The 12,285-nt window shown below is 52.2% G+C and overlaps 1 protein-coding gene across 4 annotated transcripts in view; it reads right to left on the reverse strand.

The window, feature by feature from the left end:
- LOC149358215 (regulator of nonsense transcripts 2-like) overlaps positions 1 to 12,285 on the reverse strand; it is a 107,790-nt gene that overhangs the window by 67,533 nt on the left and 27,972 nt on the right. The window lies entirely within an intron of this gene.

The raw sequence follows: 12,285 nt of genomic DNA on the forward strand, positions 1-12,285 counted from the left end.
ATTTTTATCCTGCGGCTCATCGAAACTTCGAGAAGTAAAAATGATGTGGTGATAGGATATGCGGCTCGTAGGGCTCGTAGGATATGGTGATAGGATATGCGGCTCGCTCTTGCTCTGTCCGTGCCTAAAAAGTAGTCCGCACTCAATGAAATTTATAGCCGGAGGTCCCGAACACCGAGTGTCCCACAGTTTTGACTGTGATTTTCAGTGCTAACACTTCATTTTATACTGCTCTTTGCTTTCATTCAAACGCACACCGAAACTTCGAGAAGAACAAATGATAAGTGGTTGAGTATTATGGTTTCGTGGACGCACTACCTCTGCAGCCTCTGTGACGTTGCCTGCTATGTATGAAACAGTATAGTCTTTGCACATACAGGTGCCTACAGAAGTACTTCTAGCACCGTGGTCTGTGTAACACAGAAGGCTCTAAAGAAGAATTTCTAGCAGTCTAAGCAGCCTATCCACATGGAAGAAATTTCCACCGAAATGGTGACAAACTTCGTCCAAAAGCACTCGCCAAACAACAGGTGTCTACCTGGACCGGCTAAATATTGACTGTCATCAGCCACAAAACCGGAATTGCACAGACGTGAGCCATTAGGAACGTGAAGAACTGGGACACTGTGTCGTGTGAACTTCGTCATAAAAGAGTTCCGTGTGGGTCCTTGCTATTAATAGCTACGAACCCAAGGGTGTGCTCTGCACTTCCCTGTGCGACCTGCAGACTGCACCACTCAACGCCAGGCCGCACCCCCCCTGCCAAAGAGTAAATACAGCCTTTTCATAGGTCTCTTAAGCATTCCAAAAACATGTGGGACCATCGACGAGCTTCCCGCATGTCTTCTTGTTCCCTGCCACATTCTTAGTGAGGCAAAAACAGTGAACTCTGAGCCTGTGCCGGGAACTGTAGTGGCGAGGTAGGACTGTGATTGTCACAGTGCACACCGTCATACCTTGGCTTTGCAAAAACATGTGCAACGGAAGTGTCGCCAGCACGTTGCACATGCGCACTCGGAACTCCCGTCAACCTCATGGCTGCGATGGGCTTTACTGCACAAGGCGGATTTCGGCACCTTGAGGATCGATTGTCCATCGAGGGGGGTGATGTCGGCCAAAGGCCCTTTTCTAAGCATTTGACCCCAGAAAAGAAGAGTTGAGCATCAGGCTGGGCAAAACCTTGTACCCATTACAAAACCAGTGGTTGCACGAAGGCGCTGGAGGTCGAACCTAGCACCTCCTGAATGCGAGGCGGATGCTGTACCTCAAGGCCACCTCTTCGGTGAACAGATGGATGAATTTATTCATTTATTAAACCTGCTTCCCTGTTTGTAATTAATTAACCTTTTTAGTATAACTTCCAGTTACTTTGTGGATATATGCAAATTCTGATTCCTGAAAACACTGTCCTATAGGTTGCTTCCCTGCATTTAAACCACGAATTTTCCAACATTTTGAAAGCATCCAATGCTTTTAGCTCTCGTCGACGCGCCGCTGAAGACCTTGACGCCAGAACGGAGAACACGGAACCAAACCTAACCGAACTTGGGCGAAACTTTCGCCTGTCCCCTGATGCCTACGCGCTGTGCTGTTGCCATTCCAGCGCATGCGTCCGCAACAGCGTCGTCCTAGTCCCGTGGTCGGCGAATCCGCAGCCCTTGGTATGTCTGAGCGAAGCGAGAGCACCGCACGTGTTGCGTATTCCGCGCGCCAGCGGGCAACTAACTGGCTTCGTGCGAAGCCATGGCACCATCCTTCAGCGCGGCGGCGAATCCGTTGTAAACAGTAAGGGCGACAGAAAGATGTGGCTCTGGACGCTGCACTCTGCCGCCCGGGCTACGTTGACGGATGGTTGTGTTAAGCAGAGGCCAGATCTTGCAACGGCGTTTAGTCTCAAGGATGTGCTTCTGCAGTATACTGCAAACCATTTCATGCTTACGTCTTCCCCCGACCACGACAATGTTTTTTTTTTTTTTTTACTACCGCTAGCGTTGACACGCTTTACATTCTCTAAGCCTCAACTTTAGTGGCTCAGAGAGGCTGACCTCGCAGGCATCGACATCGGGACTGATGCTGAGAAGTTCCAACAGAATATGTTGAGTTTTCTTTGGAGACTTACCACACACTCTACAGGAATCATCCTCTAGGTATATTTTTTGCAGGGCTGCGCATTTTAAGGCGACCTGGACTCGCTTCTAAGAACAGTGTTGTCAGAGGAGGAAAAGGCCAACCGGTAGGATCTTCTTCATGTGAATGAGGACCCCGATTTTTTGCCCAGCACAAGGCGGCAACGCTGCCTCAGCCCCCCTACAGTCTCGACTTGGCCCCGCCAGACTTTTTTCTATTCCCGAGAATAAAATCGACGCTCAAAATGAAACAATACGAATCAGTAGAGGTGGTTCAACAGGCCGTGACGAGGGAGCTAAACAGCATTCCGGTCCAGGCGTTCCTGAAGGCGTACGAAAACTGTAAAACTCATTGGCAGCAGGGTGTAGGTACGGAAGGGTGCTACATTGAAAAATTGTAATCGTTTGTACTATTCTCTTGAATAAATCTTGTTTAAAAAAATGAGTCCTACTACTTTCAGAACAGACCATGTATATCTGCATTCTACTGTCGAATCAACAGCGTCAGCCTTGAGACCTTTAAGAATGAATTTAACGTAAATGGCCGCCACCTGTCAAACGTGGCAGGTGGCAAAGAGAGAAATCCCCCTCTCCACGCTTGGGGTACAGGAGTAAGAGGATGGGATTAACCTAAATCTCTAAGCCAAAGCTAACAGCTTTCGCTGATTAATGCGCCGAGGCGGTTAGCTTAGCTCTGCAAATCATTTTTTTTCCCCTAGCTGGCCTATTACTAGCCTCGGCCACGGTGCGGCACAGCTGCGTCTGTCATCTCCTTGGTGAGGGCGATAGATATGAGACATGTGAGTGTCGTGCCTAGGGGAAGTTGAGCGAGAGAGACAACTTTAATGACGGCAAAGGTGGAGACGTCGGCCGGAGGTAACGCAACCCTGCCTTCCACTCTGCACCAGCGGACATCGGAAAGGAAGAGTATGGTACGTATATAGGTGGAAGGCGATGATGCCATAACACTGCTACTTTAGTGTTTGGTAGCAGAAAACGCCGTCGTCATTGAACCACTGCTGCGTGTGTCGAAAGCGATGAGGCCTGTGGCTTAGCTTGGACGAAGCTTCTGACGACCTGTATGCCATTTGTACTAACCTGCACAAGGACTCTGTAAAGATTGGCAGAAAGGAAATGCAAAGGCGCCCGTGTGCTGTGCAATGTCAGTGCGCGTTAAATATTCCAATATGGTCGAAATTATTCCGGAGCCCTCCAATACGGCACCTCTTTCTTCTTTCACTCCCATCTTCCTCATTTCCCTTAAGGTGTGTGTAAGGTGTCCATGGAGATGTGAGACAATTACTGCGCCATTTCCTTTCACAAGAACGAAGTTCAGTTTCATTCCACTGTTTACTCTCCCCCTCTTCTATCTGCACACGGCAGTGATTGTGGCATTGAGCCCAATTCGTTGGTTGGTTTATGGGGTTTAACGTCCCAAAGCGACCAAGGCTATGAGAGACGCCGTAGTGGAGGGCTCCGGAAATTTCGGCCACCTGGGGTTCTTTAACGTGCACTGACATCGCACTGTACACGAGCCTCTAGAATTTCTCCTCCAAAGAAATTCCAGCCGCCGCGGCCGGGATCGAACCCGCGTCTTTTGGGTCAGCAGCCGAGCACCATAGCCACTGAGCCACCGCGGCGGCCATGAGCCCAATTCGTGTCGGACGACAAGTCGCGCACTCTCCTCCTCATTCTTCTTACAGCCACTTAACACTGCTCCGTTGCCGCACGGTGCGTGAGGTCTGTGATGGCGCGATTGGATGACTCTCACCAAGCTCAACAGTTATAGCCGGATATGGCAAGTGTGTTTAGACCCTCCTTGGGTCCCTGGACCAACGCATGGTCCCACTCTACGTCGGAACGTTCATGTGGTGTTTGTTCATGACGTCGGCACACCGAAGCACCGCAGCAAGCTGCGATGGCGGATCCAGAGACGAGAGCACGACCTCCCAGTCCTCCCAACTTGATAACGCGGGCTGTCCCTGCGGGGGAGGATCAGCAGGGCAGCCGTGAGGGTCGCCGCACAGGGAACATGCAGGGGAGGTGCCACAGTAGTGAGATAGCAGCTGAGGGGATGAGAGAGAGCGGTTCTAGAGGCGTCTCCAGAGGATCTGTTGGGAATGGGTAAGGGAGGGGTGCGGTGGAGGGTAAGTCCGACGGTCCAAGCGGGGCATTTGCGTGAGCTCTGCAAAGGTGTGCGCCGGTTCTCTCGAGAAGCCTGGACCGAGGCCGTCCTGAGCCCGGAAAATCAAACCTCGGGCCAATTTATCGGCAGCCTCGTTTCCTGGATTCCCAGAGTGAGCCGGCACCCACTGAAGCTCTACCCTGCGTGGTAAGTTTTTGGTGGGGGTGTTCAACAACTCCCAAGCAGGGGCGTGAATCCTGCCTCTCGCGAAGTTGAACAGAGCCGTTTTGGAGTCGCTAAAGATGTAGTTTGCATTTGAATGTACAAGGGCTAGGGCGATGGCGGTTTCCTCTGCCTCCTCAGGCGTAGAGCCCGAGGGAAGGCGGTGTGTGAGGGGCTGTGCTAGGGCTGGATTGTAACCAACTGCTACAGCTTCATGCGCTGTGCACGCGGCGTCTACCCAAATAGCGCCCTGGGCTTGTCCGTAATACTTGTGAAGGGCCTTAGCGCGAGCAATGCGGCGAGGAATGTGGTATAGGGGACGAGCGTTCCGGGGAAGGGGTTTCACAACGAGGGGGGTATGAATGTGTCGAGGAATGGCTATAAGATATGTCTGATTAGCGGGAATGTTGATGCGAAGGGAAGCATGCCTGCCAGTTGCGCTCGCGGCAAGTCTTAGATACTGTGTCTGAAGATGCGCGTCTACTAGTTCCTGAAAGGTGTTATGCATGCCTAGTTCAAGGAACTTGGCTGTGCTAGTGCTGCGAGGTAGGTTTAAGGCTGCCTTGGTTGCTAGACGAATCATGGCGTTCACTCGCTCTGTTTCCGTGCGGTTCAGCTTAAGGGGTGGCGTATAAAATGCGGCTAAGTGTAAAAGCGTGCACTACTTTCATGCTGCCCGCTTCGTCTAAACCTTTGTGCAGGGAGGATACGCGGCGCAGAAGTTGCAACACGGATTGCGTGGAGGCCTTGAGTGTTTTAAGGGTATGATCGTTGCGTCCGGAATCATGCAAGTAAAGGCCAAGGATACGGAGGGTAGGGGTGACGGGGATAGGGGTTCCTTGTAAAGCGATTTGAATGGGCGAGTTAGCTGCAGATTTCGGTCTTATGAGGAGAAGCGCGGATTTAGAGGGGAAGCATTCGAGCCCAATAGATGACGCATGAGCGGAGATGGTGTCAGCTGCTAAGTTTCCTCAATTTCCCCATCAGATCCATGAGTGGTCCATGCGGTAATATCATCAGCGTAGAAGGTATGCCTTAGGTTTGGGATGAGAGCGAGTTTATGAGCGAGGGGGATGAGAGCAATATTAAAGGGAAGGTGGGAGAGGACCGCGCCTTGGGGGGTTCCAAGCTCGCCGAGTGTATAAGGTGGTGTGCTCAGCTCAGCTATGTGCAGGGAGGCAGTGTGGCCCGAGAGAAAGGCGCGAACGTAGTTGTAGGTATTTGAGCCTACCTGTAGTGCCTGCAGTTCTCGCAAAATGACGTCGTGTCGAATCCTGTCAAATGCCTTTGTGAGGTCAACCGCCAGAATAGCTTTAGTGAGGTCGGGGATCGTGTCATCAAGCTCGTCATGTGTAATTTGTAGTAGGGCATCCTGTGCAGATAGATGCGCACGAAAGCCCACCATGTTGTGCGGGAAAAGGTGGTTGTCTTCCATGTACGTGGTTAGTCGGGCAAGAATTATGTGTTCGAAGGCCTTGCCGAGACAAGATGTCAGAGAAATTGGTCGGATATTATCTACGTTGATGGGTTTGTGGGGTTTAGGAATAAATATGATTTTTCCATGCTTCCAGGTGGCAGGGAGGGTACCTGACTTCCAGCACTCGTTAAAGTGGGTGACTAGACGAGATATGGAGGCATCGTCAAGGTTTCGGATGGCAGCATTGGTAATTTGATCTTCCCCGGATGCAGTATTGCGTAATTTCAAAAGGGCTGTCCGAAATTCCGCCTCTGTAATAGGGGCGTCAAGCTGGGGTTGAGGTGGACCCATGTATTCGGGGTGCTTGCAATGGTCACCTGGGGTGGTGTATGTTGATTTCACCTGCGCGAGAAAGGCGTCCGTGTCCTGCCTGTGGTTATGAGTAAGGCGGCGAATGCTAAGGCGTGTCTGGGTTTTAGATTGCGTGGGGTCTAGCAAGTGGCGTAAGAGGTGCCAGGCACGGGTTGTGGAGAGATTGCCGCGGAGGCTGTCACAAATCTGATTCCAGTTAGCTTTGCAGAGAGTGGCACTGTGGTGTTCTATTTGGGTCTGAAGCTGTGCGAGTTTGAGTTTTAGTTTCCTATTGCGTTTTTGAGTTTCCCACCTGTGTGTTATGCGTTCTTGAGCTTGAAGGAGGTGCGCGAGCTTACTGTCAATTACTGGTGTGTCTGGGGTAGTGTCTAGCGTTTGGGTATGTTGGCGAATGTCCTCCTATAACTGGGTAGTCCAGGTGTCGAGGTCGAAGGGTACCTGTGTTGACTGTACATGTTCCTGGCGAAATTTTCGTACCTGGTCCCAATTAGTTTGTCTAACGGTAAATTTGCGCTGAGGGCGGCGATATTGAGTGTTATGCGAATTAGGTGGTGGTCGCTGCCTAGTGTGGTTTGCGTTCTTTCCCACTGCAGGTGGGCCACATTTCTTCCAAGCGTGAGATCTGGGCTGGTATCGGTAGTAACACTGTTACCAACCCGCGTGGCCAGGCTAAAATCATTAAATATGGACAAGTGGAGCACCATCATTTCATTGCAGAGAACTGTGCCTATGTGGTTTGTGCGCCGATAGCCCCAGTCCACGTGTGCGCAGTTGAAGTCACCGGCAATGAGTAGGGGATTTGATCCACCCAATTGCGTCACGGATTTGAGGAGTGGAAGGAGTAGATTAACTGGCTGTCGTGGTAGAAGATAGCAGTTAATAACGAACAAGGGAGATTGTGCAGGGGTTGGAGGTAAAATTTCGATGAAGGTGTGAGCGATAGATTTTGTAATTGTGTATTCCATGTAATGCGAAGAGTTACTGACGTATGTGACCACCCGAGGAAGATCAGTAGAGTCCGAGGGGATAAGAGCGTATCCGGGAAGTTGTTTGCAAATGTTTGCGTCCTGAATTGCGATGATGTCTGGTGGGGATGAGGAAGTAGCGATAATTTGCAGCAGAGGATCGCGCTTACGCCGAAAGCCCCTGCAGTTACATTGAATAATCTGTAAAGAATTATGGCTGCAGAGGGGTGCAGAATTGATAATCGCTGATTGACAAGGAACAGAGTGGATATGAAGGGGGAAACAATTGGCTGTGGTGTGTTAAAGGGCCACTGCCCAGGGTCCGGACATTTTTGAAAAACAAGCCCACTGCATAGATGAGGCATCGAAGATAACCTCTGCAAAATACTAGAGCCATGCGCGCCCCGAAAAGCTGCGAAAATTCAAATCAAAGCCCGTTCGTTCTTTCCTTCCTTCAAAAACGGCCCCGGCCCACTACTCTGCACCCCGCTGACGTCAAGGGGGGCTACTTTCGCTAAAGGCACTCCATTGGTGCATCGTTCTGACTGACGGGAGAAGGTTGGGCGTAGCCTTGGCGTCGCGTCGTCTGCACAAGGCTTTCCGCAGCGCCTTCTGTTCTGGCTCATGCCTACAAACCCGCATGAAGGAACAAAAAAAAAAAAACTGCGGAGGGAGCGTGCGGCGACAGCCTTGAACCCTAGCCATAAAAAGCAAAAAAATAGTAAAACTGAGGGAGTTGGTTCGCCCCCCCCCCCCCCCCCCCCCCCGCCGTGATCACATCACGAGACGCTCTGCGTGCGCGCTCCCTTCTCAGTTTCTTTTCTTCTATGCGAGCCCCCCAAAACAAGGTTTTAATTTGTAGTGCAGCAGAGCCTTTCCCTCGCTCGCCCACTTCACCGCTCCGCACACACACCGCTTATCTTTCGTGCATCTTGCGTACGCCTTGACTCCAATGAATGACATATGCTTTGGAGCGGAGAAAAGACACAAACACACAGAACACAAACACGCATGGAGAAAAGCAAACGGGCGGTTGCCGGGTCCGCGCTTCGCCGTGTGTTTCGAACACAACCGACTTCCGCCCCTCCGCTCGTGAAACGGTGGGGAGGCCTAAAAGAAAATGAAAAGGTGGCTCGTTAACTGGGAATGACAAACAGATGTATGAAAGGATGCGCTCGCTAACAAGTCTAGGTGGTCGAGCCGATCGCGCCTCTCAATCGTTCAGTGTGCGTGGAAAATGCAAAAACCAAGAAAAGAATTCTATTGAAGGCGGGGCCATGACGTCGCCCTGTGACGCACTCCACAGACACCACGCCTCCGGCTTACACCGGAGAAGGAAGGGGTGATTTTGCCTTGCCGAGCCTACTCGACGAGGAGCGGGAGAGAAAAATTTCGAGGAGGGAATGGAAGGAGAGGAGGCTCGCTCAAAGAGAGGTAGAGAGTGTCTGCTGCGCTGGGGTGGGCACGGGCCCTTTAAGCTCTGTTTAAGCCTGTTGGATAGCGAAAGCGACATCTGCTCGTTGCGTGAGCTACATTTCCCACAGTTTCGCCATTTCGCGTGCTCTTGCAAGACCATACTGCGCATGCGCGAGGAGCAAGTGACGTCAGTGCGCACAGCTGGCGTGCCTCGCCGCGCGCGCTCGCCTTCCTTTCCTTAAAATGATCGGAGTGTAAAACGCCGATTGCCTATGGCTTCAGCGCCGCGTTTCTGGCACTACCTTGTCAATGCCTGCAGCTCACATCTCTAATCACCCCAGTACCTATAAGCACGATTCAGGCGTCCACTGACCCAGTGAGCCATTATGCGTGCTTCCTTTCATTAAAATGATCGAAGTGTAAAACGTGGTCAACGCCAACGCCAATGAACATAACGAACGCCGACGGCCTATGGCTTCAGCGCCGCGTTTCTGGCACAACGTTGTCAATGCCAACGCATGCAGCGCACACCTGTCACTACTGCCACTTAGCTTAAAGCATTGTTGAGGTGTCCACTGTTCCAAGAGGGCAGTTATGCGCCTTCCCTCTCGGTCAGGTGTCCATCGAGATGTGGACACCTCGCCCTCACCTCACGCTACGTATATTATGGCATAGCAGAGCTAAGCCACTGCCAATTTTATATACACCACAAACCACGCAGATGGCGATGCGCAATCGCTATTGCACATCAGAGAGGGAGAGAGAGAGGGAGACTGTCGGCGAGGCGATGGCGAGCGCGCGGCGGCGGCTCCGGCGGCGGCCCCGGCGCGCCAGCTGTGCGCCATGGTGGTGGTGGTGAAAACTTTTAATTAGTGAAATAGAGTTTGGGAGCCACAGAGTGGCCACGCTACATGGTCGGCGTCCCTAGTCCGGGACACCGCATGACAATGCCCCGTCTCTAGCCCGTTTCACCAGAGCCCTTTGGGACTCAAGCGAGGAGCAGTTGAGAAGGGCAGTCTCCCATGCCTCTCTGGAAGGGGTAGGGGAAGGGGGGAGGTGGGGATTTTGAGTACATGCCCACACCATGTGGAAGATATCACAGGTCTCCCCACAGTGTGGGCATCGCCCATCCGTGTTAGGATCGTAATGCTTTAAGATTGCAGGACAGAGTAGAGTACCTGTCTGCAGGCGCCTTAAAGTTCGCTCCTCCGTCTTACTCAGCCCCTTTGCAGGGGCCGGGAAAAGGCGGTGGATGTCGCTATAATGCGTTATAATTTCCTTGAATCGCAGCAGCGGCTGGTTAGTCTCCGAGCCAGAAGAGCTGGGATGAGGAGCCCGGTGAGTAAGCGCTCGGGCAGCCGCGTCAGCGGCCTCATTACCTCGTAAGCCCTGGTGGCCAGGAGCCCAAATGATTCTTTTGGGTGTTGGATCAGTGGCAGTCCGTCTTAGAATGCAAGCAGCTAAGGGGGAGATTTCCCCTGCCAAGTAATGATCACATGCTTTTCGGGAGTCCGTAATGATGATTCTCGAATTGGCGTGGGCGGCAGCAAGCGCTATCGCTACTTCCTCGGCTCGCATTGAATTCGGGGCTCGAAAAGAGAGTCCATCAACGTGCATTTCCTGGTGAACGACAGCGGCCGTGTAAAATCCCGTGGGCGATGGGCCTGCTACGTCTACATAATATACACCGGGTCGGGAGCCGTGTTGTCTCTCAAGAGCCCGAGCCCGCGCTTGTCGCCTGTTTACGTGCATGTCGGTGTCCATGTTACGGGGGAGCGGGGAGACCCAGAGCATATGGCGCCACAGTACTGGGATACGCTCCGCCTCCTCTGGAGTGCAGTCGTGTTGGATGTGTAAGCGGTTTAGCAGGCGGCGCCCAGGGGCCGTCTGCATGAGCCGCGTGTATTGGTTCACGAGGTGGGCCTCCCGCAGCTCCTGGTAGGAGTTTAGCACCCCCAATGCCTTGAGTTTGGCATTAGAGGTAGCCACCGGGAGATCCAGGGCTCGCTTAGTTGCCTTGCGGATGACGGCGTCTATTCGCGCCTCGTCTTGCTTAGTAGTGCGGAGATATGGCACGGCGTAGAGGATCCGGCTAGTCACGAAGGCATAGACGAGCCGAAGCGCGTCCCTGCCCCGCAGACCGCCCCGCTTGTTGGAAACGCGGCGGATCATGCCATGAGACGTCACCCGCTCCTCGCGCATGCGCAGCTTGGCCTTTCCAGAGCTCCGCGAAATGGCTCGGCGACTAGCGTAGTGTTGCTTTCGCAATAAAAAAATAGGTGGGGTGGCACGTTTGAGTCAGATGGAGTCGCGATATATTATGGACATGGCTAGCGCAAGATGAAGAGCGCCCATATAGAGCCTTCTAGGAGACGTCATCGTTCTGCTGTGTGTTTGAGAGACGTGCAAGTAGCGTCAAAATTAGGCAAAACGGAACGTGGCTCCATGCTTACGTATTACCGTGCTGGCGTCCGGAAGAGGAGGAGGAATAAGAGGAAAGGCAGGGAGGTTAACCGAAAGAATAATCGGTTTGCTACCCTACACGGGAGGAAGGGGTGAGGGGATAAAAAAGAATGATAGAGAAAGGAGAGTAACAGAAAATTGAGGTCACATGAATGTTGGCATTCGTGGTCACAGCCTGTGATGCAGGCCAAGACCGCAAGAAGCGGAGCACTGCCTTTGAGGCCTTCACCGCCGACGATCGCCGCGGCCAGTGGCCGAGAATCTTCATTTCCGTCAGTGGGCGTGGATCTAAACGCTCCAGCGCACGACTGAGAGACTGCCTTTCGACGCTGTAGGCAGTGCAGTCACCAAGAATATGGGATATAGTCTCGTCATACCCGCAGGTGGCACATGCAGAGCTATCAGCCATACCGATCAAGAAAGAGTAATGGCTGGTGAAAGCTACACCAAGCCACAGGCGACACAGTAAAGTTTCTTCACGTCGTGGTAGGCTGGATGGAAGCCGGAGCTTCAGATCTGGGTCCAAGGATTTTAAACGTGAATTCGAAAATTGGCAGGAGTATTGGAAATTCAGGGCATGTGTGAATTCGGTTTGGTTTATTGGTATTTAACGTCCCAAAGCGACTCAGGCTATACGGGACGCCGTAGTGAAGGACTCCGGAAATTTCGGCCACCTGGGGTTCTTTGACGTGCACTGACATCGCACATTCCACGGGCCTCTATAATCTCGCCTTCATCGAAATTCAACCGCCGCAGCCGGGATCGAACCCGCGTCTTTCGGGCTAGCAGCCGAGCGCCATAACCATTGAGCCACCGCGGCGGGGTATGTGTGAATTCGCTGAATTGATGACTGACACATTGTCACGCAATGCCTCATCTTGCTGAACGCCGCGAGGGAAGTTTGAGATGAGAAGCACATCTCATTTACTGTGACCGAAGCTACTTGCGTCATTCACTGGATAATAAACAAGAAAGCATAGGGCTACATTCGGGAAGCATTTCTCATACATTTTCACACGTACGGTCAGTTCGTGATTTGTCGATAAACCCTGGCTGATCGGTAACTTGCCTTGTGCCCGATGAGCTCTGTGAATCCAGCCGCTACACAACACGTTAGTATACGACCGGGAACCGAAGTTCAATCAATAAATCAGTTCTTTTTTTTTTCACCAAGGAAGA

Source organism: Amblyomma mixtum, chromosome 2, assembly GCF_055824585.1.
Source record: "Amblyomma mixtum isolate Tamu chromosome 2, ASM5582458v1, whole genome shotgun sequence".
NCBI lineage: Eukaryota > Metazoa > Arthropoda > Arachnida > Ixodida > Ixodidae > Amblyomma > Amblyomma mixtum.